The 25,867-nt window shown below is 45.9% G+C and overlaps 1 protein-coding gene across 1 annotated transcript in view; it reads right to left on the bottom strand.

The window, feature by feature from the left end:
* Window positions 1-25,559, bottom strand: part of VWC2L (von Willebrand factor C domain containing 2 like) — a 558,431-nt gene extending 532,872 nt beyond the window's left edge. Inside the window, exon 1 of the mRNA XM_086958627.1 lies at window positions 24,634-25,559. The gene's annotated coding sequence lies outside the window, so the exon portion shown is untranslated. The remainder of the gene's footprint in view (window positions 1-24,633) is intronic.
* Between the last annotated feature and the right edge of the window lie 308 nt (window positions 25,560-25,867).

The raw sequence follows: 25,867 nt of genomic DNA, 5'->3' as shown, positions 1-25,867 counted from the left end.
GCAATGTAAGGATATTCTTTTGCCCCCTCTTCTCCAGATCATGAATAGGGCTATGAGGGATGGCATTTTTCCTTCCCAATGGAAGAAAGCGGTGGTGAAACCCCTTTTGAAAAATCCCACCCTGGACCCCGAGGTGCTTAAAAACTTTCGCCCCATTTCGTTGCTTCCAGCCCCAGCAAAGATGCTGGAAGTCTACCTTAACCAGCATCTTTCATCCTTTCTGGAAACCTCTGGTCTTTTGGATCATTCGCAGCACGGATTTCGTAAGGGTCACAGCACGGAATCGGCCCTGACGGTGGTGCTCAATAACATCCGCACCACTGTTGATAAGGGTGTGAGTACCCTGCTGATCCTGCTAGATGTCACGTCTGCGTTTGATACCCTTTCTCCCTCAGTCTTAACATCTCGACTGAGGGAGATAGGGTTGGAGGGGCCTGCTTTAAGTTTGTTGGCCTCCTTCTTGGACCAGAGGGAACAGAGAGTGAAGCTGGGGGAGTTCCTATCTCCATCCCTGCCGGTGAAGTGTGGGGTCCCACAGGGGTAGGCGTTAAGTCCGACCCTGTTTAACATCTATGTGACCCCCCCTGGCCAGGCTCATTAGATCTTTTGGGGTGGAGGTAGTTTCCTACGTCGATGACACTCAGATCTTGCTGTCTCTCGCCCAGCCGGTTAGGTCTTCTGCCTCCAAGTTTAGACACTGTATGGAGGCAGTCGCGCAATGGATGATTGACAATTCATTGAGGCTAAACGGCGAGAAGACGGAGATCCTTGTGTTTGGCGAGAAGGAAGACATCTGGTCTCCGGAATGGTGGCCCATATCTCTGGGGACTTGCCCGGCTCCAACCCTTGTAGCACGAAATCTGGGGGTCAGGATTGACCCGGCCCTTGACATGGATCATCAGGTCAATAGGACCATCTCCACCTGCTGGGGCATTATTAAGATCTTGCGTAAAATCAAGCACTATCTGTCTGTTCAAGCCCGGAAACAGACTGTGGTAGCACTGATAGCCTCTCGGCTTGATTATTGCAATGCCATTTACGCTGGAGTTAATAAGGGTTTGTTGCAAAGACTTCAAACTGTGCAAAATGCTGCGGCTAAGTTTGTACTTGACCTACCCAGGAGGTCATCAGCAACTATCGCCAGGATATCCTTGCACTTGCTTCCAATTGATGCCAGGATTTCCTTTAAAGTTCTTTGTTTGGTTTATGGAGCCTTAAACAGGAAAGAGACCGGAGGAGTAAAAGATCTTATTCCCTATGTTCCCTCTAGAAACCTCCGCTCCTCAAAAAAGCTTCTCTTATCAGTCCCCCGAGTTCGAAGAGCTAAGTGGGGGGGTAGAGCTTTTTCCAGTCTTGCTACCAGATGGTGGAACACTGTTCCCCATGAAATTCGGACTCTGCCCTCAATGCTAACCTTCAGAAAGGGCCTGAAGACATGGCTCTTTGTCAAAGCTTACCCTTAGTTCTCTGGTTTTTGCCTTTTATGATTCTTTTGTAGGCGCCTTGATGCTTTCGGGCAAAGTCTGCGCATTATAAGTTTTATTTCATTCATTCATTCATGCACCTAAACAGACCCTTCACTGTAACATTGCCGCAGAAGGATGGGTGAATCACTTGCGCCATATATACGACCTGAAGGACAGTGAGTATAATGGGCCTGACCCTGCCCAGTCACATTTCCCAATTCAAACCTTCTTCTCCGTAGGAGAATTTGTGTCAGTTTTCCTGCAAAGTACAGCCAACAGTGCACCTGGACCTCTTGGTGTCGCAATGGACCTGTATAAGGGTAATATTGATTCCTGGCCTCCCCCGCTCATGAAACTCTTTAGTTCTTCCTGTGTGGAGGCACTCCCAGAATCTTAGAGATTTGAGATCATCGTTCTAGTTTTTAAGAAAGGGAGCAGGCAGGATCCGGCATGTTACCGTTCCATCTCCCACCTAGAAACTTCTGTTAAGATAGTGGGTTGCATAATCTTAGATAGGCTGGAAATTTGGATCAGTGATAATAATGTCCTATCTGGAGGTCAGTGTGGTTTTAACCTTGGATTGGGCACCATCAAACAATGTCTCAATCTGCACCTTATTATTAGTAAGTATAAATTGCTCAAATACAGTGCCATCTATCTCGCTTTTTTTGGATCTGCCTAGCATGCTTGACAGCATTAACAAATGCAAGCTTTGGGATCTCATGACCGTTATGGGGATGGAGAAGGGTTTAGTGCAGTTTTTGAGAGTGTTGCACTCTAATCTTTGATATATGGGAACAAAGGTGAATGTACAGACCCCTTTAGCCTCTAGCAAAGTGTCTGTCAGGGGTGCAAGCTGGCCACAATCCTTTTCGTACTATATTAACAAGATAGGGTCCGTTTTGCAAGTTGTAGGAGTTGATGTTCCAGTAATCAAGAACAGATTGGTACAGGCCCTACTCTATGCCGATGTTGTCGTATTGTTAGCCAGAACGTCTTATGGACCTAAGTCCCTCATTGCTGGTTTAGTGACCTTTATTGAGAGACTTAATTTAGAAACTAATAGGTCCAAAACCTTTGTTATGGTTTGTGGCCCTAAGAATGGGAGGACTTGAAATTATTAGCATTAAGTGCCAGTGTACTCAGAGAGTGCAATCCTTTCCCTACTTCGGTGTCGTTTTTGAAGAAAACCTTAGCTGGACTACATGTATGGTAGGAGGGTTGGTTTCTGAGGTGCTACTGGTTCTATTTTTAATGTCTCTGCTTCAATTAGAAGCAACAACATTCACCCGCTTGGTGAGATTTAAAGGCACAGGTGTGTCACTGTCTTAACATAAGGTGCTGGGATATGGGGTTGTTGTACAACGAGTAATTTGGAGATTGAAGTAAAAAGGGTGCTTTGTAGACTATTGGGGGTTGTTCCCAATAGACAGAATGTTACGGTACATGAGGAGCTTGCATTAGATTATGTGGAAGACTGTATAAAGCCGACCACTCTGTTACTCTTGTGTTAAGCCTGGTGTGATGTTAAGGCCTCTCTCAAAAGAGATGTAATTGAGGATTGCTTGGCGTGTACCATCGGATCTTTGATACTCTGGTTTAAGCACATCCAGTCAAACCTCTCTAGTGTAGGAGACCTAGCCTCTTCACCGACCCTTCCTCCATTAAGAAGGAGGGCAAGTTGTGGATAAAGAATACATTTTTGATGAAGCAGGCAGGGTTAGGGATCCGGCAATGTCTGCCTCGGATATCCTTACAAGTTATGCGTTGACCCAAACATACCCTTGATTGGGCCATACTTGGACTGGATTACGCACCCTTGGGTGGGATCACTTTCTCACCAGATTCCACCTAAACTTAGTTAGATGGAAACTATGTTTCCCTCTTGGTCAATAGGACATTACCACCACCAACCATTGCCCTTGTAACGAAACATCTGACCAAACTCTGTTGAACTTTGTATTTTTCAGTAGATTTTATAAAGAATTGTCTAAGGATCTACTTACCCGAGCGATTCAAAAGGTACAGATTATAAATTGTAGAGCAGTCCTAATTTAATTACAGTCTCTTCGTATGCAGAAAAAATGTTTTAGAGTGTGCCTAGTAATAAAATCTCCCTTTAGACTTCGCAACTGAATGCTGTTTTAATACTATTCTTATGCAACTTCCACCATTCTGTTTACCCTTTGACATGACCCATGTGTTTTTCCTTTGTGAATGGTGGTTTTAATTAATTATTGTGTTGCACAAGGCTGCTCGTTTTTAATGTATTGTGTTCTTGGTTGTATCTGTGTGGGATTTTATGGTCATTTTTGGCCGAAATAAATATATTTGAATTGACAGGTAGATTCTTTGAAACACAGGCTTGTCATTGGGGAGGGAAGGTGCAAGAGGGGTTGGTGTACATAATTTCCCTGGGCACCTCTCTAGGCAGAGCCTTGGCACTGCAGCTGACAATCCATGTGTAGACAATAAACAAAGATAGCAAGGTCTGTCCATGAGATGAAGATTTCAGCGTCCTTAGTGGGGTGCTTCTTTTGATTTTGGGGGTTGAAGGGATGCTGTCCTTGCAGAAACGATGCCCTCAGGATGTTCACTCTATATAGCGTGCTACACTGAGGGGTGCAGTTTCCTGCCCCTCTAGGCGCTGCTTGTCTGTTGCTGTTCAGACATACACACCCACTGATGCCAAGGAGGAGGATTTGCAGAGAGGACACACAAAGAAGTAGAACACAATTTGAGAGGGTAAAATGTCACTGAAGAAGACAATTTGCTTGTTTATTTGCATTTCACGGTGCATGAGCGACACATGCTGTTGCTGTACATACTGTTAGCGCCTGGATGTCCATTTAGTAAAATCGGGCACTCTATATAACTATCAAATAAATAAAATCCTTCATGTGGTGTCACACCTGTTCCTAAGTACTCTATTTTATTTCATAAGTGGCAAGATAGCTTAGCTGATTAGTACTCTTGATGAAGATGCCTGTGTGCAGCCTGCAAGTCGCTGAGATTCATTTTTAGCTCCCAGACTTTCATTGACTTGGGATAAGACTCATACGTGCTCTTTATAGTGCTTGGGAGAGGCAGGCCTGTGACAGTAAACTATGTGGATGCAACAGTGCTGTGTGCCCTAAAGCTGCAGTAATGGTGGCAGCATATTTGGAAAATGACAAGATAATATAAGTTATAAGGTAAACACTAGAAGTCAGACAGATCTGCAGGCAGTGGTTAAATCAGGCAAGCGTAATGTAACATTACTTTCCCCGAAGAAAGAAGAGCGAAATGCCTCCTCCTGCCCCACATATCATGTCAATAAAAGTGTGGGCCATTAGCAATATTTATTGCACACCATAGTGGCTATCTCAGCTGCACCTCTGTAAAGAAAGCTAAATGGAGGTTGTAAGCGAGTCAGGCTGTTCTCTGGTGTGATTGTTTGCACTGTAAACCATTCTTTCCTGTGACGTTTATTGACTCAACAGGTTCCTGTGCATTCTTGATAAGACATTTTAAGCACTGACATCACCTTCTAATAGACCAGATCAAGGCCCTGCTTGCTACTCCGGGCTGTCCCACCCCTCACCCCCTACCCTATGCCTATGCGGCAGACATTATAAAAATAAATCCTAAAATTCATCCACATGACCGCTGGAGGAGTCTTATAAACACCGTTTGAACTTAAACCAGATTCCATCATTATGTTCCTACTTGATGTTGTATTTTAACAAACTAAGTTTAGTATATAAAAATAAATGCAGCAAGGGTCCTATCGTGTTATGATAAAATCATATTTAAAGAAAAAAAATAATAATAAAAAAATAGATATTTAACTTGACTGCTTTAAAGAGAAATTACGAAACAGCTAAAATAGAAAATCACAGCCAGTCTTTTTCGGTTATCGTCCGAAGGAACAGTGACGCGGAACTTCATCCTGCAGATAAAACATTAGTGGGCAGATTTACAAGCCCTTTGCGCCACTTTTGCGCCACTTTTAACATTGGAAAAGTGACGCAAAAGTGGCACAAGGGGCTTGTAAATCTGCCCCCTAGGAACTTAAAGATTGGTGGTGATGGTGTTGGTGGGGTAGGGTGGGGTCTTGTAAGAGCTGTGCGACCAACCCACCAGCAATGGCGAGTCCTCTTTTTTAGTGGGCGTTGCATAGCAGGAGAGGAAGTGCGTGTCAGGGACAACAAAACGCATTCCAGACAGTGAGCACCAGGGGGCATTGCTTATGGTACCTGGGTAGATGTCTGTGGAAGCCAGAGCAGGAGTAGAGGCACATGGAGGGGAAGCAACAGCTTGCTGTCATCCTTGGGGCAGGGGTGACTCACCAAATAGTCCTTATGCCAGGTGTCCACCCAAACTTTATGACAGCACTGTTAACACCTGGGGTTCAATGTGGTCCTTATTGGATCAGCTGAGTGAATACAGGTACATGCCTGGGGGTGTGCTGTGAATAATTGCATTAATTAGGTAGTGCATTGCATTAGAGGCAACCAAACTATGAGGAGAGAGTAAAGACCAAGGAAAGAAGTGGCAATCATCTATACGACCAGGAACAGATAGTAATGTATATAAACCCTATATATCATGTTCATGTGTCACCACTGTCACTGAAGAGATGGACATCACAAACACAGAGCTGGAGACCATGGAGAGTCTACATGGTGGCAGCAGGCAGGGGCACAGGCAACGCAGGGGGGCTTCGCCTGTTCTAGTATCTTTCTATCTGTGTAACATTGGCAGCCATTGTTGCTGTCTTCTCCCTATTCTGCTGTTCTCGTGATTTTGACCCCAAACCTTTCCTCTCGAACAATTTCTTCTATATAGTGTGCAGAAGGAGTGTGGACGGCAGAGGCTACTGTTACCACGTATAGCTTCAGAATGTTTTTTCAAAATGTAAATATTTTTCAGTTGGGGGGGGGGGGCAGACAATACATTCTGGTGTCAGATAGATAATGCAGGCTTTATGGAAGTACTGAGTGGTAATGATGGGACTGAAAAATCGCCGCACTATAAGACTCTGCAATCTTAAATTCCACTTCCACGTCGCCAGAGACTTCCATTCCTTGGCGACCATCAAGGGAAGGTGCCCATGTTGCGGAGCTCAGCAAACTTGCTTTGGTCCCAGCATGCATTGCTGGAGCCTCGTTCCTACATGCTGCCACACAAAGGGAACCTTTAAAAACCTTGATTCCCACCAGAGTATCCCGATGAGTCCAGTTCTTCAGGCAGACATCATGGCCATGTGGCGAGGTCAGCCGGATAGCTGTCTTTCCTCCAGGGGAACCTTCACGGCAAGGCCCCAAGACAGATCTGCTGGGTATGGACCAGGTTTGCCAGAAGCAGCGACTCAAATTGATGACGACAACTGTCTTCCACTTCAGGTCCGGTGTTGATGTAAAGCACATGCACTTCAGCTCGATCTCAGATTATTGCGTGCAGGCTTCCCCACAGGGGCAAAGCCTTCAGTGGTGCAGAAGGTGCATGGGCACCGGGCCCCAGAAGCCGAGGTGCCCACTGAACCCTGATTATTGCTATATTTCACAATTCAAATAGCGGCCATGGGGCCCATTTCCTTCCTTGCACTATGGGCCATGACACACTGTTTACGCCACAATTTCACAACGATGCTGCAATGTAAGCAATGTGGTAGCATTTTGATTGGGAAGTGGTCTAGTTCTCAGACCATCAGAAGGAAAGTAATACTGCAGAATGCAGAACCCAGAACTGGAGTAATCCATCTCCAGTGCTGGTTGGTGCCAATACATAGGTTTTTGCATCTACTAGGAGCAATGCTAGAAATTAAATAGATCCATCCAGTTTCCCTGAGAGATATCACAAATTGGTCCAGATCAAATGTTGACAACGAAGACTGCTAGGTGTACGATGCTCAAGAACCGTAAGGGGCTACATCATTGAATTTCAGGCACGTGGTCTGCAGCAGGTAGAAAAATGCAGAGATCCAAAAACAGTTCAGAACACTACAAAGTGTATTTGAATGAAATCAGGTAACAACAGGCTTACTGGTTTTGGGAAGATCCTGAACGGATTCCTGGTAGGAAAGATTTGTCTTTATCTGGAAGAACTTGCCTCCTTTAATGATGAAGTCTTAAGTCTGGTTTGGTGGGAATTTCAAGGCCCTTAAATAACAAGAACTGGAAAAACAGTCGGTCTTATTTTGCTAAATTGCTCAACATTGTTTCCTTTGCTAATGCAAGATACCTTTGACATTGTGCTAGCATTGGCAAAGCCAAGAGCACAGGCTGATCGCCTTCCAGTTTGAAATGTTTTTATACTTTCGAGATGGTCAGCGTGTTGGGTCTGCATGACATGTGGTGCTATCTTGAAAGTATAGAAAGTACTATTCTTCATACTTTCAGTGTTGCCACTGCCTTGCTTGTAGATGCACTACAGGGGCCATCTTGAAAGCACAGAAAATATTTTCTGTACTTTTAAGAAGGCTATAACTTTGCATCTACATGTACCTTAAGGGCCCTCTTGAAAGTTAGGAAAATAACATATCCTATACTTTCAAAATAAATGCTGTGTTGTGTGTAGACACGCTAAAGCATACATAAGAGTAATGAATGGAATGCTTAATTAATCTCAGACGTTCGTAATTACTCGGGCGGCATCCCAGTCCATCTCAATTTTGCACACCATGCCACCTCCGTTTGGACCCAGCCATATGCAAAGCAGTCTTGAGCCTGCTCCAATGGGAACAGTCCATCAAGGGAAATAATATGAGAGTGCACTCAAAAATAAAAAAAAAGACAAGAGCACAGAGAGGAAGGAGCAGGGCCTGGGGTGGGGAAAAGTAAAAGGGAAGTGGTTGGGTAACAAGGGACAGAATGCGAGTGCACACTGAAAAAGAAAACAAAGACAGAAGCAAAACGTGCACTTCCTTGGAGTGCTGAATCCAATATGGCAAGGGGAAGAGAGTACCATGACGTAAGCATGGCAGGACACTAATATGCCAATCAGGGATAGAACTGGAAAGAGGTAAACCGTTCAATAAAGAGAAGAGAACTGAAAAAACAAAGATAGCCATTGAATGATGAGCAAGAACTGACCCAAAACACACTTTATAGAATATTGTATACGATGCTGTATGTGAAAGCTTAAGCTGCCCATAGAAGCCCACAGTTATTTATAACTTCCCCTACTTGACTAAGTGCCAACCTACTGGAGTAGGGTAGTCACCAGAGACTCTCATGTAAGTTACCTGACTGCATGCCAGATCTCAAGGCACACATATTGTCACACAAGAGAACTAGTGGGAGAGTTACTGATAGCAGTGCTTGCCTTTTTCCCTATTTTTGTTTTTTGTTAAAGGGCTAGGCACGCAGGTGGCATGGTAGGCAGACACTGTTTACTTTGCAGAAGAATAAAAGCGGGTGCGAAGTTCTGCTCAGAAGCCCTCAGCCCGTGCTGTCAAATGCAGGGTGCCAAATACCAAGGCTGCGTAGTCTTGATTCTACCTCATACCTCTTTTAATTTACCACCAGACACTCACTGCCTTTATATCTCACTTCTGTATGTTCTGTGCCATACCTGCTCTCTCCCTTTGTTGCTGTTTTTTTCTCCCTCCTTTCCACAGTTTGTATTTTTCTCTCTCTTGCTTTGTGTCAAAGGTTGATGAGTTGAATAATCTGCTGGTAGGCCACACCTGCACCACAGGCTCTCATTAAGCACTGAGGATAGCCTCCCCCCGCCCCCCCACCCCAACCATCCCCGTCTGAGCTCATACTTTATTGTTCTGTCTCCTGCCTAATCAGAGCGATTCAATTCCAATTGAGAGAACATTCACCGGGCCTCTTAGATGACTTTGAAAGGGGATATCTGATCCCCGTTAATACTTTCCCAGACAAACCCAATTCACTTAGCTCGCTGAGACCTGATAAACTGTAAGATCTTAACTAAATCAAAACGCATTTTTTGGAAACGTTTATAAATGTTCTAGTTTATATGTGTAGATTTTACCTATGTTTACAACTGTGCTCCAAAGTCACACAGTTAAACGCTGCCAATAGTATGACTGGAAAGTGTTCGTGACAGGTTAATGCCTAGCTATCAACCCCAGTGCATGCTGGGCTTTTCCCTGTTTGCTTTGTGCAGAAACGCAAGGCCCTCCCTTCTACCCTTAAGAGTGTAAGTTCATTGCTGAAGCTGTTGGCGAGGGTAAGACTGGAACAGGGGAGAGTGTGTCTGTACATGAGTCGCTTAGTTGGGCTATCAAGCCCTTCCAGCAAGCCCCCAGGCCAGAATCCTGTGAGGCAGGATGCTAACAGTATAAACACTATCCTGAGAGGGGGGTCTATGAGCTGTTTATAAAAGGGAAGGTTCTGTATCAATGCTCCTTAGTGGAATCTTCATCAACAAAGTGGTATCAGTTCCTAAAAGAGATAGAGAAGAGTCTCTCCAACCAGTTATGGTAGTGGGTGAATTATATTAGTCTCCAGATAACGGCTGAGTGTGCTTGAAGTGGGGATAAACCTCCTGTTGGTTCTTGTGCCCTCACGCACCCTTGCGAGTGTAAAGCATCATCATCGGGCTGTGTTCCTCGTGGGGGTGGCGCTGCAGTCCCTCAAGCGTCCCTCAAGTGGGCTCCTTGGTTGAGATCTATGTTGGAGGTGCCGCACTTGTGCATGTGGGTGTGTGGGCCAAGTGAATCAGTGCAAGTGAAGTTGAAATTACCTATTGTAACCAGGTAAGTTTAATGTAGGGTCCTTTAGGTAAATTAAAAAGTTGTGGGGGTTTGGAGACTCTCCTTAAGCAAATAACGGGAGGGACCAGCCAAAAGTGTGTGGCGTTTAAAGGTGATTTGTGGTCGACCACAAATCACCTTTAAACACTACACACGGTGGGAATACAATGGTATTTAAGCAAATAGAGGGAGAGACCAGTGTATTCTTGCCACTCTCAAACCATAAGAGAGTGTGCGGTGTTTAAAGGTGATTTGTGGTCGACCACAAATCCCCTTTAGACACCACAGAGCGGTAATACACTGGTCCCTCCCTTTATTTGCGGATGTTTACAATTCAAAGTGTGTTTCTACTGCAATATATGGAGCTGGTCTATGGGGGATTGCAGATACTCAGGATATCCAATTATGTGAAAATGCCTTCTTTCGATATTTATTAGCAGTACCTAGATCGACCTCGACATTTGTATGCCACAAGGAGCTAGGTATGGTTTATGTCACAGATCTTATAAAAGTGAGTCCTGTCTTGCTGTGGTACAGGATTTGGACCTCGGCAGAAACTGGTCTTAACAGGGATGTAGTGATGAACTGTCTAAAGCTTCAGGGGGCAATCAAGATCGACTGGTTTATATACATAAAGGGCTTTTTAAAAGAGATTGGCCACCCCGAATTTTTTGATTCCCCGACAACTCTAGCTACAATCTCAAGGAAAAATTTGAAGGAAAGCTGCCTTCTTCTCCTGGAAAATAAACGCTGACAGGTAGAAGGTAAAAAGGTCTCTGTTCTGGAGAATCATCTTATGCTGCAGGGCCAGGGCATCCAGCAGTATCTGTCCCTTACCCAGAGTAGTTATACGCGGACGCTCCTTACTCGCTTCAGGGTTGGAAGTTTTTTTAGATTAATTACATTCCCTGAAACCACTATATGGTCAAAAGAGGTAATTTTCTGCCCCATGTGATGACACATCCCAGCAGTCTACGATTCATTCTATTTTGTTTTGTAAATTTTATTCGCAGGCCAGGAAAACATTTCTGGGCTTTTTGATGAAGAGGTGGGGCATTAGGCAATGTAGACCTGCTTTTCTGAAACTTCAAATGTTGGAAGACGAGATGTCCATTTATCTAGTGTCTATGTTTTTAAAAAGTGTAATTAGATGCAGACTAACCATGAGCTGAGGTGTTTAAATTGATTGATTATTACTAAATGTATTTATTGTGTATCATCTGTGCTTTTATGATTTTTAAATTTGAAATCGAATTAAGCTATCTTTGACTCACTCACAACCATAACTGGTTGGAGAGACTCTTTCTCTAGCTCTTTTAGGAACTGATAGCACTTTTTTGATGAGGATGCTAACAGGACTTGTTTACATTATTCCTTATGATTTGACCCTGTTGACACCAACCGAGAGTGCTCGTGTATTTAAGCGTTATGTATAGTGCAAAAACTGGGGACCAACCCCGTCTCCTGGCATTGAGATAGCGAGGCGCCTCTAGGCTTGTACATCACAACAATCAGAAACAACAAGGTGAAACGACCAGACAAAGACCACTAAATGACAAATAATGCCCGGGTTCACTGATGACGTCTGCGGTTTGTTATGCCTTTTGGCATAACCAGCTGCACCAGAGGTGTGGTGCAGCGGACAGGTCAGCATTGAGAACTCCTGAGGCGGAAAGCCGGGAGCACCATTCGCTCGCATTTTTAAAATTTGTTTGTCATTTTAAAACTTGATTTCTTGTGCACTTACCATTTCACTTTCCTCCTCACTGTGCTTTGCTCCACCCGTGCAGCCGATTAGGCGCTGTTACGGTGAACTGTGAGAGTAGCCGCCATCTTGGGGGTAGCCCCGGGTTGCCGCTGCAGTCTTCCTGCCATTAACATTCTAGGACGCATATAATGATCATCCCCTCCCGGCCGCGTAGCAGCCGCGCGCAGCGGGCGCGCCGATGGCGCGCCACTGGCAAGCCTGTCTGTGCCCGTCCACGCTAGACCGGGCCCAGGGGCCAGTTCCCCTGCCCCCCCCATTAACATATTCCATGGAGAGCTTGATGAACCTTCGCAGCGCAGCCTATCCACTGTGCCCAGCCTCCATCGGCCGCCTACAATATCTAGGCATCTTTCAATCCCCCTCCAGCCCTCCGGGAACTCTGCCTCTGGCGCTCTGCCTGCATCAGCAACCAAAGTCTGTACCGGCCGAAATCCAATGACTAAATATCTTTTATCTTAATACCAGGTCCCTAGTAAAACATCAACTGGACATTTTCCTGCTCCTTACATGTCAAAAACCTGATATCCTCTTTGTTACAGAAACTTGGCTTAACATCAACTCATCCCCGGATATCTTAGCTGCCCTCCTAGAAAATTACTACATCTTACAGGTATACCGTGGCTCAGGGAAACAGGGGGGGGGAATAGCAGCCATTAATAACAAAATCTATACATTCTCCAAAATGACGTCTTTTGACCTTTCTGCAGCCGACAACCTGGTCATTAAGCTCGACTTCAGGTCGGGACCACTTCTATGTGTATTGATATATAAGCCCCCCCCCCCCCCAGAGTATGCCCCTATTTCCTTTTTCTCTGTGCGACCAATTGGCCACCATGGTCACCAATTACACCAAAATCTTACTAATCAGTGACTTTAACTATTGGTTTACCAGCGATCTTGGTGGCCCTCTGGCCAGTGAACTTACAGAGCTTCTCACATGCCTCAATTTTAGCCATCACATTAATTCTGCAACCCATACTAAAGGCCATACACTAGATCAGATCTGGAGTACGAACCTAAGAATTTGCCCCCCCCCCGCTGTCTCTCCCTGCATTTGGTCCGACCATTTTCTGATCCAATTCAACATCTCTATCCCTAAGTATAAAATAAATGTAGACACCAAGGAGGGCTTTATCAGAAAATGGGACTCCCTGGACACTCCAGCCTTTTTGGGATGTTTAGAGAACTCTATTCCGGCTCATAATACTGATCTCAACCAGGCCGAGGTTGACATCTCTAACTGGCTGGTAACTGCAAGCGATATACACGTCCCAAAAACCCAAAACTATTCATCAATCTGAGGCTCATAAATGGTTCTCCTCTGACCTTAGTGCATAAAAACTTACAGATCGCCAGAAGGAACGGGTATGGAGGAGCAACTATGACCCTCTTGAAAAGGCCCTTTAATTGGCCGCCCGTGCGGACTATATGAAGGATATTATCTTAGCCAAAGCCGCCTTCTTTTCCAGTATAATTGAGCATTCCAACAATAATTCTAAGGATATTTTTGCCATTGTTAATAAGCTCTTGAATCCTGGAAGAACCCAGCCTAAACCCGCGATCACCCAGGATTTCTGTAATACTCTCAACCAATATTTTTGGGACAAAATCGAGACCATCAAATCTAGTATTCCTGTCACTACCCCTGTCTCTTTAGACTTCACACATGTTAACAGTACTCATTCCCTGGATCACTTTCCTTTTCTGGATGCCCCTGCCCTACTCATTCTTTTGAATAGGGTCAAGTCTGGATCCCCTCGTGACTGTTGCCCTCCCTTATATCCTAAAAAACAGATTTGCTGCTTTTCCTTCTCCCATCTTAGGACTCCTTAACACATCCTTAACTCAAGGCATAGTACCTAACTCTTTTAAGGGGGCAGTTATGGTGCCCCCTCCTAAAGAAGGAGTAGAACCCATTATTCTAGCAAACTACAGGCCAATCTCCCTCCTCCCTTATCTAGCTAAGGTATTGGAGGCCCATGTAACATCACATCTTTCCAGCTTCATTGAGCAATCCGACTTGTTGGATCCTTCTCAAGACGGATTTCGACTGGCCCACTCGACTGAGTCAGTCATCACGGCGGTTTTGGATTCCCTGCGTCATAACGCTGATATGGGAATCCCTCAGGCTCTGGTCTTACTTGATCTGTCAGCAGCGTTTTACACGGTCGACTATGTCATCCTTCTCGACCGTGTCAAACTTGCTGGCATCTGTGGCCCTGCTCATGATTGGGTCAGATCCTTTCTTGGTGACCGCACGCAGGCAGTCGGTCTGCCCCCCTTCTCGTCCCCCAAACTCCACACCACTTGCGGGGTCCCCCAGGGCTCTTCACTGTCCCCCATCTTTTTTTATATTTATTTGCTCCCTCTGCTTCAGTCTCTTAAAGCCTTTAAAGTCACTACTTTCCATTATGCAGATGATCTGCAACTCACTTTCACAATTGATAATTTCCCAGATTTGGTCCACGAATTCCATAACACCATGCTCCACATACGTCATTGGATGGATGGCAACCAATTAAAGTTAAATTCTGACAAGACAGAACTGGTCCTTTTTGGCAAAAGCCAGTTATTTTGGTGCCCACATTATTGGCCATCCGAACTCGCCCCCCCCTATCCCGTCCAGTTCAGTCAAAAGCCTAGGGGTGCTCATTGATAGAGATTTATCATTAAAGCCCCAAGTGAATTCGGTTGAGTCCACTTGTTTTTTCCAGCTCCGCAAAATAAAAAAGATTAGTCGGATGCTCACCCAGCCAGCCTTGACCCAGGTGATGATGGCCTTGGTGTTGTCACATTTAGACTATGCCAATGCCATCTACCTGGGCCTTCCTGCTGTCCTCAGTAGACGCCTGCATATGGCTCAAAATCAGGCAGCCAGACTTATATACCGACTGCCGCACTGGCCGTCAGCCAGACCCTTACTGAGGCAACTTCATTGGCTCCCTATTACACAACGTGTCACTTTTAAAACTGCTTGCATCACCTTTAAATCTATACATGCTCACAGCCCGAAGTTAATTCAAGACCTCTTGCCCAGATACATCCCTCCCTGTAGCTTACGCTCTGCTTCTCAAATTCTTCTAACTGTCCCTCGCTACAAGTTCCAACGCAAGGGAGGACAAAGGTTTGCTACCCTCGCCTCCAAACTATGGACCTCCCTCCCCCTGGATATCCGCTCTTGTTCCACTCTTCTTCCATTCAGGAGGCATCTTAAAACCTTGGTAATGGCCTCCTGCTAGCCTCCTAAGCTGTATCCTCACACACTCCGTCGGTCAGCGCCATGAAACCACTGGGTGTACGAGCGCTATATAAAACCTTGTTAAGATAAGATAAGCTGACTTCGGAGCACAGCGATCACGGCTCAATCCCTTGCTCCGGCGGCAGCTCAGCTCAGCACCATGTGACTCTGGGCAATAGCTCACTTAAAATTTCCACGACGTCCCCCGGTGCCTTGAGACACGTACGGGTGGGTAGTTTGCGCTTTATAAATACGGATTTTTGGCACAGGAAGGCCTTTATTTAGTGTTTGCACAAAAATAGAAGGGTAAAACTGTGCAATACAATGTGGTAGGTACCTCACTTAAATGCAAACTGTCAAACAATCGTGATAGACACAACCATGGCAACGATCAACACACAATGTAGACATTCAGTGATGGGAACGGCGCATTACTGTTTGTTCCTTTGTTATATCTACATTAACTGCAAACTGAGCTCCGTGTTTGCTGTGTAGCGCTAAACTGAGCAGGTAAACACTATAGCACAATTTCTTGCTATTGGCACTGCGCTTGAGCACACGGGTTGGTCTTTTGCAGGAATAGAAGTGATTAGCAGGCGTAAATAGTTCTGGGCCTGTTTGTTCCCCGCTTTATCACCAGGTTGTACTCGCTGGTGAATCATGCTGCAGAAACTCGGGAAGCAAAAGCAATCCGCTCTCAACTCGCAGTTCGTGCAACAGTAAAAACACACAGAAACCAAAAGCACGTGTTTCCACTTTGCAGCAACTGCTAAACGAGGCTATTTTAACCTCGGGTCTTCTGTCACCTTCTGCTATTTTCTTTAGCCCTTTCTGTCTCTTCTTCAGAACAGAATCGTTGTCTTTGACAAAACCCTATCCTTTGTGCCCTCCATTTCTTGCAACTGCCAATCAGCTCTAAAGCATTAGAAAAATGCAGATTTCTTTAACTTTCAAAGCTTCGAAAAAATCTGGGGGCATATTTTCAAGGGGGTTTATCTCCGCTTTTTTGGCTTTAAAAGCCTAGAAAGCGGAGATAAAATTATCTCCCTATTACCTAGCTGTCGCTAACACCAGTTAGCGACAGCTAGTAGGAGATATCAACCATCTTGGGCCCCGCTTTGCATGTCAGTGATAATTATCGCTAATGACATGCAAAGTGGGCGTGCCAAGATGTTAGCGACTGGAAACAGTCGCGAACATCGCTATCTCTTATTACCAACTTTTGGAGATATTCACGCTAAGCGTGAATATCTCCAAAAGCTAACTCCTGCCCTGAGTAGTTCTTAGCCATGTTATCCAATTGTAGGTGGATACCATGGCTAAGAGCATTAGCTCGGAAATGCATAAATATCGCTGACTTTTCAGCAATATTCATGCATTTCGGCCGATTTTTATCGCTTAGGAGATAAACCTTGATAATAGCAAGGTTCCTAAGCGATAAAAGTCGCCGCAGCTCGGCGATAAAAATATCGCCGCTAAACCAACATAGCGATAAATATCACTAGTTGTTGGTAATATGCCCCATGATTCTCACCAGGTAACTCACAGCTTGGCTAATGACCCTCTCGTTGCCTCACCATTCCCTGGTATTCCCTAATACTCGACACTTCTCAATTCTTCTTCTTATCGAAGCCCCCTTCTCACTCACGTCTGTCCTATGTTCCCTCGCTTTGCTGCCGTTTGATTTTTATTCACAGTCCCGGCATCTCTGCTTCCTCTCTACATGTCTTCATGGCTTTGCATCCTATCCCCTCCTCTCTCATCACCACATACTTTGCTCTACAGGACACACAGTTGCTTTCCTTCTCTAGTGCATTAAATCCCTTCCTCTAGGTCCTGCTACATTGGATCTCGCTCCATCTTAAGGTTTGTTCTGCTAGTACTCTTGCCTTCATTTGTTTTTGCTTTCTTTGGATTTTTGGTGGAAAAGATGGGCACTTAGAGGGACTCCATTACAAAGGGGCAGATATCCTGCCCGCCATATTACAACTGTGCCATTGGCCAGGGTGCTTTTGTAAATTGATACAATGGACGTCTGACATGTTTGGGACAGGGAACCCTGTCTGCCAAGCTCTACATAAGGCCCTACGTTACTATCTGAAGAGTAGTATTGGGCTGCATCATAGTGGAAGCTCTACTTGGTTTCTGAGAAATGTAAAACGGAGAACACAGGGGCATATTACCAAGGGCCATTATCGCCGCCTTAGCGGGAATTTTTCCCGCTAAAGCGGCGAAAATTTTATCGCCCTATTACCAAGCTGTCACTAACACCAGTTAGTGACAGCTAGGAAGAGATAGCCATCATCTTGGGGCCCACTTTGCATGTCAGCGATATTTATCGCTAATGACATGCAAAGTGGGCGTGCCAAGATGTTAGCGACTGGAAACAGTCGCTAATATCACTATCTCCAATTATCAACAAAGCCTTACTTTTGGAAATATCCGCGCTAAGCGCGAATATCTCCAAAAGCTAACGCCTGCCCAGAGCAGTTCTTAACCATGTTATCCAATGGAAGGTGGATAACATGGCTAAGAGCATTGTCACGAAAATGCATGAATATCGCTGATTTTTCAGCGATATTCATGCAATTCGCAGGATTTTTACCACTTTTGAGATAAACCTTGATATTATCAAGGTATCTCAGCGGTAAAAATCGTCGGAGCGCGGCGATATAATTTTTGCCGCTAACCATGCATAGCGATAATTATCGCTATTGCTTGGTAATATGCCCCACAGTCTGATAACCCTAGGGCCGAGAAACACCCTTTTGGAGAAATCCCAAAATTGGGAAAAATCCCCTTCTTGAAAAATGTGAGAAAATTCCACACCAAACATCATGACAAGAAGGCACTGGCAATAGAAAGCATGTAAGGAGCAAGCGTTTGCAATGCAATGGGTCTCGCATTTTGGAGAGTTTGAGCTATTGGCATTGTAAGTGCCAATAGCTCAAACTCTCACAAATGCGAGACCCATTGCATTGCAAATATTTTTTTTGTTGTCAAAGCCCCCATGCCTTACTTTCACGTGCATGAAGGCCGTGCCCTTTTCTTTAAAAAACCTGTGGCTAACAAAAGGTGCATGGCCGCTATTAAAGTGAAACTGCAGCATGGGGGTTTTACAAAATAAAAACCATCTGTTTGTCAAACAAATGCTTTTTTTTGGTAAAAGTCTCCATGCTGTGGTTTCACTTTAATAGCGGCTGCAACCTTTTCTTAGACACGGATCTTCTAAAGAAAGTGGTGCGGCCTTCATGCACGTGAAAGTACACCATGGGGGCTTTGAAAGCAAAAAAATATTTGCAATGCAATAGGTCTTGCATTTGTGAGAGTTTACGTTATTGGCATTTAGAACGCCAATAGCTCAAACACTCCTAAATGCGAGACCTATGGCATTGCAAAGAAGTGTCCGCCATTGTCCCAGCTGCTTGGAACGTGATAGCTCAAATGGCGAGCTGAATGTAAGGAAAGCACATTGTGCCGGCAGTAGGGCAAACCCCATTAAAGAAAGTAATGCTTGGAGATTAAATAAAACATACTCTATAACAACAGAAGTAAAAGGACAAGTCCTCATGGGAGGTTTCAAATGAAGACAAGGCGGTACTAAGCAGGACTAAGAAGATGGATGAGGAATCAGAAGCAGGCATTTACAAAGGACAATGACACAAGCCAATGAAAAATATGAGCAGAGAGTGGGTGGAACTTCAAATCCCTAACAGGATACAGCATGCCTCACAGAGTAGCGCACGCGCTGCCCAGGCTCGACCTAAAACAGCAGAGTAAAGATGAAGTGAAGGGGCAAGAGGTACCTTGACCTGGCTAGGGGTAGATTTGTTAGGGTATAGGCTGTGGAATAGCTACTAGTGTGTGGGTATTGGTAGGGTTACTTGTGTGGAAACAGGGCTTCCAGTACAGGGGCATCTGAAGGGTTGGGGGTACTAAAGTTGAGGCATGTTAAGAGGCAGCGGTGCTTAGGTACGGGTAAAGATAGGAGGGTGCAGGCAAGGGTAGATGTTCTCGTGTACAAGAGGGTAGAGATATGTGTGCAGGGTAGAGGTACTGGGTACTGGGGTATAGATGTATCAGAGGTACTGGGATATAGTATATGGGAATAGTTTGGGGTACTAGAATTAAAAGAGGAGTAGAGGATATGATCAACATATATGAAAGATAATGGGGAGGAATCTGCCTGAGCACTGGAAGAGGAGTAAAGAGCAGGGAGAAAATGGGAGAAGGATCAGTGAGGCTCCCTCCCTCACAAGCAAGAGAGGAAAGGTCAAGAAAGGAACCTCTGGTACCCCTCCGGAAAAAAGGAAACAAGCAATCTATGTGATCTTGGAAATGTATACTGCAGAGAACGTTTGCAACGCGCAGAGCATCCACCAAGATAGAGGTCAAGTCCGGAAATGCTTTTCACATGGACACATTTGAAGAAACTAGTTAGAGGAGAAAATATCTCCAAAAACGTTTTTAAGTTTGTTTTTTTCTCCAGAATTACATACACCGATGGAGGCTTGTAAAAGGCAAATCACTCCTGACATGTTTATGAAGCCCCATAAGTTTAAGTGTTGAAGGAACTGGCCAGGGCTGAGCTGCTTTTTTGAAGAATGATAGTTTGACTGGTTGATGGAGGTGAGACACTCATGGGAGCAGATTTATGGTAACTGGCGCATCCCCAGGGATGCGCCAGTTAACATGCGCCACAGTGCTCCACAGCTCTGCCAGCCATGGTGCGCCGCATTTATAATGCGGCGCACCATGGTGCAAAAACGGCACAGATGCGTGACGCATCTGTGCCGGAAATGTGGCGCATTGCTGGAGTTGCGTCGCAAGCGCGACGCAGCTCCAGCAAGGCTCGGGTGCCCCATTTTAACAATGCTGCGTCAAGACCTACGCCTGCTTCAAGCAGGCGCAGGCTTTTGACACAGCATTGGCTTAAAAGTGACTGAGTGAAATCTCATAGATTTCACTCAGCCACTTTTGCGAGGCGCACCTGCCCCGGAACGCCCACCTTGCGCCGGAACGCCCACAAGCGGCGCAGGGATTTACAACGTGACGCATCTGCCTAGATGCGTCACGTTGTAAATCGTTCGTATGGATGCGCCACGTTTACGCCGCCTTGCGTGACGCGACAGCGGCGTAAACGTGGCGCAAGGGCCTCATAAATCTGCCCCATGATTTTTTATCCGAACCACGATTGTTGGGGGAACAGGCAGGTGCTGAGTGGTTTTTTGAGGGATTGGTATTTTTAAGGTTGATGGAAGAGATGGGGCACTCATGAGAAGTTTCCTAAAGCCCCGAAGGTTTAGGTGTTGGAGGTCCAGGAATCTTCTAAGTTGCTTTCTGAGGATGGTAGTTCTGGGCCCTGTGGAGTTAGTTGAAAAGGGAGTTGTCTTTCTAGGCCTTGTTTGCTGGTGTTGTTGTTGGCATTAGACATGTGTTGAGTTGAATTCCAAGGGCCATCAGGTTGAATTGTTGGCAAAGCCCACCTCCAGAGGATTAAAGTATTCCCATGCTTTAGTTACTGAGTTGGTAAATTTGAAAACATAGAATTTGTCGAGTGAAGGGAAGATTTGGGTATCAGAGGAACTTACTTTCTGTGAGTCATCAAAAGGGTTCTTCCTAGCAAGACCAGTAATTCAGAAAGGAACTCGATAAGTGATCAATGGCTGACCTTATGGAATTTCAGAATCTGACAAAGAAAAGTGCTTTGAGGTACTTTGAACCGAAGCACCTTCATTAGTTGCGATTGATGCACATGAATTCCATGTTGGTAGAGTCTTGCAAATTATTCACCTTATGCCCAATAAGATGCTAAACATAGCCAGGAAGGCAGGGCTTCAAGTGGGGTGAAAAAACGGGGGATCTCTCAAAGGGGCGTTGTCAATGTAATTAAGGGCGTGGCTTACAAACATTTACGCTAAAAATCTGTGCTTAGCATAGTGCACCGCCCGACTTGTATTTTGCTGTTTCTGTCATTGCATCCAGATATATAGCACAACAAGTAACATCAAACCTATAACAAGTCGGGACTATTACCTTTGTCAATGGTTGTTAATTGCATGAGATAATTAAACAGCAACTATGGCTTGTATATAACATTGAAAAAGCTTCCACATAAAGCCCTGGTGACACCACGACAATGTTGCTGCTCCTGATTTTCAACAAGAGAAGGGAAATCCAGAGAGTAAATGACTCTCTTTAAAGGATTTCCCTTCCCCTACAACGCTCCCCTGGCATGATGTCATGACGTAACTTCTCCACCAGTGAGAAGTGAGCAGTGTGTGCACGCGCACATGAATGTGCCTGCTGTCACTGCAGTCCGGAAAAAAATGTACCACCTGTGCCAGGGTAAAAAAAAGAGCCCAATAGAGAACCGTTTCGAGGCCTCCTTTAGATAAATGACGGCGCTCATACCCGGTGAGACCTGGCCCACTTAAAGCCCTGCAGGGAGGTGTCATTTAATATTCTACACTCCCGCCAATAAATCAGGGGACATCCAGTCTAGAGGGAAGCCTCTCTATTTACATATGAGTGTCCTCTCTGCCGGCTGTGGCCGTCAGTGAGTTAAAGAGGCCTGGTTTTAGAACGCGGAGTGCTTGGTGGAAATGGCGCTCATGGGTGAACCGCGTGAGAGGAGACAATACCACATTAAACCAAAAACCATCCCGAACATACATCAGCATCAACAACATATTAATAGATAGTCCTATTCATATGAGTGTTAGTGACATTGAGTATTATTATTACTATTGTTAGTATTGTGATTATTATTAGTAGTAGTTGTAGTAGTAGCTTCATTATCATTATTATTATCCATGTTATTAGTGCCAAAATATTATTAATAATAATAATAATATTAATAATACTCATAATTCACTGCAGCACACACATGATTCCCCAGAGTCCACGTGCTGTTTCCCTATCATAGAATTGATCACATACACTTTACAGTGAGTTAACCAGAGTGACAGCTCCTGCAGACAGCTCGGTGGGCTTTGTTGATGGTTTTTACTGCAGAGATGTGTGTGCGCAGCATCAACGCTCCTGTGGCTCGGGGTTTTATCCTTCCAAGGTCGATGACATGAATCCTATGGGGGCGGCAGCACACGATGTGTACTCAAGAGGCTGATATCCGCCGAGTGACCGCAAACACATGAACAATGCGCGAGGCTCCCGTCTTACTGGCTCTTCTTGCAACCTTTTCCTGACGTCTTCAGAATAATTATCTAGACGAAGATTTATTTTTTGGAGGGGTGCGCAAAAATGTAAAACATTTCCTTAGCAAACTCCAGGTAACTGCTGAAAAGCGAAGATAACTCGGTGTGTGAATGCACTTGCTGCAAAGACCTGTATGTGAACCTCAAGTCAGGGACACATCGCTGTGGGCGGGGCAGACACAGCTCTCATTGTTAGGATATCGATAAAAGGCGCTTTAATTAACTGATCTTTAGTAACACCTGTTATTTACGGTGCTTCGAAGCCGTGTAGCTCGCAGCAGACGCGACGTTACCGGCTCACGATGGCTTCGCTGCTTGCTTCTGTGGCCAGATTCAGGGTGCAGCGCGTGCTGTGGGGGCGCTCTGCTCTCTCTTAGGGTCGCCATGAGGATTCACCGGCTGATGTGTCTTGTTTTGTTTATTTGTAGCAGAGGAGCCATGACGCAGCAGTGCTGTCATTGGCAAAACTACTGCCAAGGAAATCGGGCGTCTCTGCCCCCTAGTCGGATAAGTCATAATGAGGGTGGGCCACTCACCCCAAGGGGCTCGGTGTCACTGCACCTGCTACAGCATTGAGGGCTACCCAAGCCCTGCAGGCGAGTTCATTGCAGAGGGACGTTTGCCCTTGCCAGGCAGCCCAGCCCTTTGGCACTGCTTCATGCTAAGGTGACAACGTGGATTCGTGATCAAAGAAATACATGTATCAAAAGTCACGCCTTGTTTCACACAGTATTTGCTGCATTGTGATATCTTGCTGCAAATAACAGCTGAACAGGTTACCCCCTCAATGGCACTCATTCCGTCGACCCCAAAATGTGAAAGGCCGGGTCGTCCGCAGAGGGAATCCGAAGCTGTGACGTTCATTTGGACGCATATCACGTGCACACAAACATACACTGTAGCCTCATCAATCTCATATTTAGAAGGTTAATTTACCGAGCGAAACAAACAAACACACGTCTCTCCGTCAAGGAGCAGGAGTGAAACCGGGCATCCTGCACACAAATACACGGGCGCGCGCGCGAAGCTTCGATTAGTGCAGCAGGTGCAGTAGCACCGGGGTCCAGAGGCTTGAGAGGCCCACCAAATCCTAAATATTGCTGTAAACATCCTCCACACGGCCCAGTTCCTTTCATACACCAGCCCCTCTGGTGCACTGACTGATCACGCACGCGCTCGTGCACGTACAAACCCACACTATAGTTTCAAAAACTAGGGTGGAAAATGCTTGGTGTGGAAGGGCGGGGTTGGGGCATTTTCCGATCCGAGACTCTCCGGGGGTTTACAATAGGATGTTCAGTTCCAGCAGGCGTCTGGACCGCCCCTCTGAAGCACAGAATTAGGGTATGCGAGGATGGGTAATGTCCGGAATGGGTGCAACGGGTTGCAAAATACTCCTTGATTTACAAAAACGGGAAGTGTGTTTTTATCTGTCAGAGTGACCAAAGGACCTAAATCGAAATTGGAAACAAATACCCACAAATATGATACTTATTTAATACTTTGACCTAATTTGTTTCCATTATATGTATATCTATATATATATATATATATATATATATATATATATATATATATATATATATATATATATATATACACACACACACATATATACATGCGATTACATATATATATATATATATATATATATATATACATATATACATATATGTATACATATATATCGCAGTATAGATATAATATATTAGTATATATATGTGCATACATATATATATGTATATATACACACATATATATACCGATGATGCTGATGAGATTATTAAATAGAGCAAGGTGCACGCTGACAGTGTACACAGCGGTTCTGTGCCTTGGAGCATTCACTCCTTGTGCCTGGGCGTCTGCAGAGAGACTCCCACAAGGCAACGAGAAAGGCTTCCAGCCACAGGTAGCAATTTCGTGCGATGAACACAAAATCACAAACCAGGACACCCCTCCCCTGATGCCTTAAATCGACACTCCGCATGCCAAGGGAAAAGCAGGGTAGAGCTTGCAGCGTCGCAAAGAAAAGTTTCACTTTGCGGCAGTTTTCTTTTTCTATGGTTCCCAAAATCCCATGGCTAGATTTTAGCGAGGGCCTTGAAGTATAAAGTAAGGGGTGTGAGAAATGGGGTGCGAGTTTTCTGAACGGGTCCAGCCTGCAGCTATTGGGGCGCGTGTTTGGCGTAACTCGCAGATTCACGCAAAGCTTCTGCAGGCAGCGCCCTACTTACCCCATCAGAGCCAGCGCTGATGCCCCAGTTCCACGACTCAACGAGAAGGGGGGTGGAAGAGATTTTGTGGGTGCCGTCCCGTTCTCGGTTTGAGGGTGGGGCTCATCCTCACAGGGAAACCCCGGTGCGTGCTCTCCCGCCTCCCACGCCAGCACGGAGAGACGCCGCAGCCTGTGGGGAGTAACGAACAAGGATCGGTGCAGACATCATCCCCTCCGGGGCAGGCTTCAGGGATGGCGGCGGAGGCACGTCCACATCTGAGGGCGCCCTGCGTAAACCCAGCCGTGAAGGGCGAAATCAGCGCCACGTCTTACGCCCTCCAGGTCCCGCAGATTCCCCAGGCCAGCCAGTTCCTCCCACGGTGCTACGATCTCAGCCTCACACACAGCGGAAGGCTCCGGTGCCCGGGGGCCACCCCAGCCCCGGAGGCAGGGGGCACCATGGCAGCTACTTCAGGCAGCAGGAGGCTCGCTCCCCTAAGGGTGACCCAACTTCAGGAGCCGTGTGCCGCAGGAACAACAGCCGTGCTTCTCCGCAGTCCCTTCAGCCTGCACTGAACAGGGCGGCTTCAGCACCGCGGACAGCGCACAGCAGCCGCAACGGCACACCACGGACAGCGCAGAGCAGCGGCAACTGCAGACAGGCAGCGACCATACGTTCAACAGCAGGGGCAGAGCACAGGCAGCAGCAGCCAGCAGTCCACAGGCTCCAATCCAGCCCGCGCTAGGCTGTCCAGCAGCACGGCAGGAGGAAGCAACAGCCAGAGAAATCCCGATAACTAAAAGACGCTCAGCACAGGAACAGAGCAACAAGCAGTCGACAGCTTGCAGCAGCCAAATGGAGCCACAGAGTGTTGAGCATCAGAAGACCGCCGGGTTGCACAACCGCGATAGTCCAATAACTGCATCACATTCAGCAGCAGGGACCGAGCAGTCTGTCAGCGGAGAGCAACAACAGCCAAATGGCTACTGTACATTCAGCAACAAGGACAGAACAGAGGCATCAGTCACAGGTGCAACCAACGGTAATACACCCGACATCAGGGTCACAATGGAGGCGGCTGTGACAGGAGCAACAAGTGACAATGCATCCAGCAACACGGGCAGAGCAGAGAAGCAGTTGGAGGGGTAAATAGCGATAACAGTTCCTGCCCCGGGGCAGGACAGACTCAGCAATCACACGAGCAAAACATAAAAATACAGTCAGCACCAGGGGCAGAACAAAGGCAGATATC

This window comes from Lissotriton vulgaris, chromosome 2_1, assembly GCF_964263255.1.
Source record: "Lissotriton vulgaris chromosome 2_1, aLisVul1.2, whole genome shotgun sequence".
In the NCBI taxonomy this organism is placed as follows: Eukaryota; Metazoa; Chordata; class Amphibia; order Caudata; family Salamandridae; genus Lissotriton; species Lissotriton vulgaris.
The sequence above is the reverse complement of the archived record's forward strand: the minus strand, read 5'-3'. Positions and strand labels throughout refer to the sequence as shown.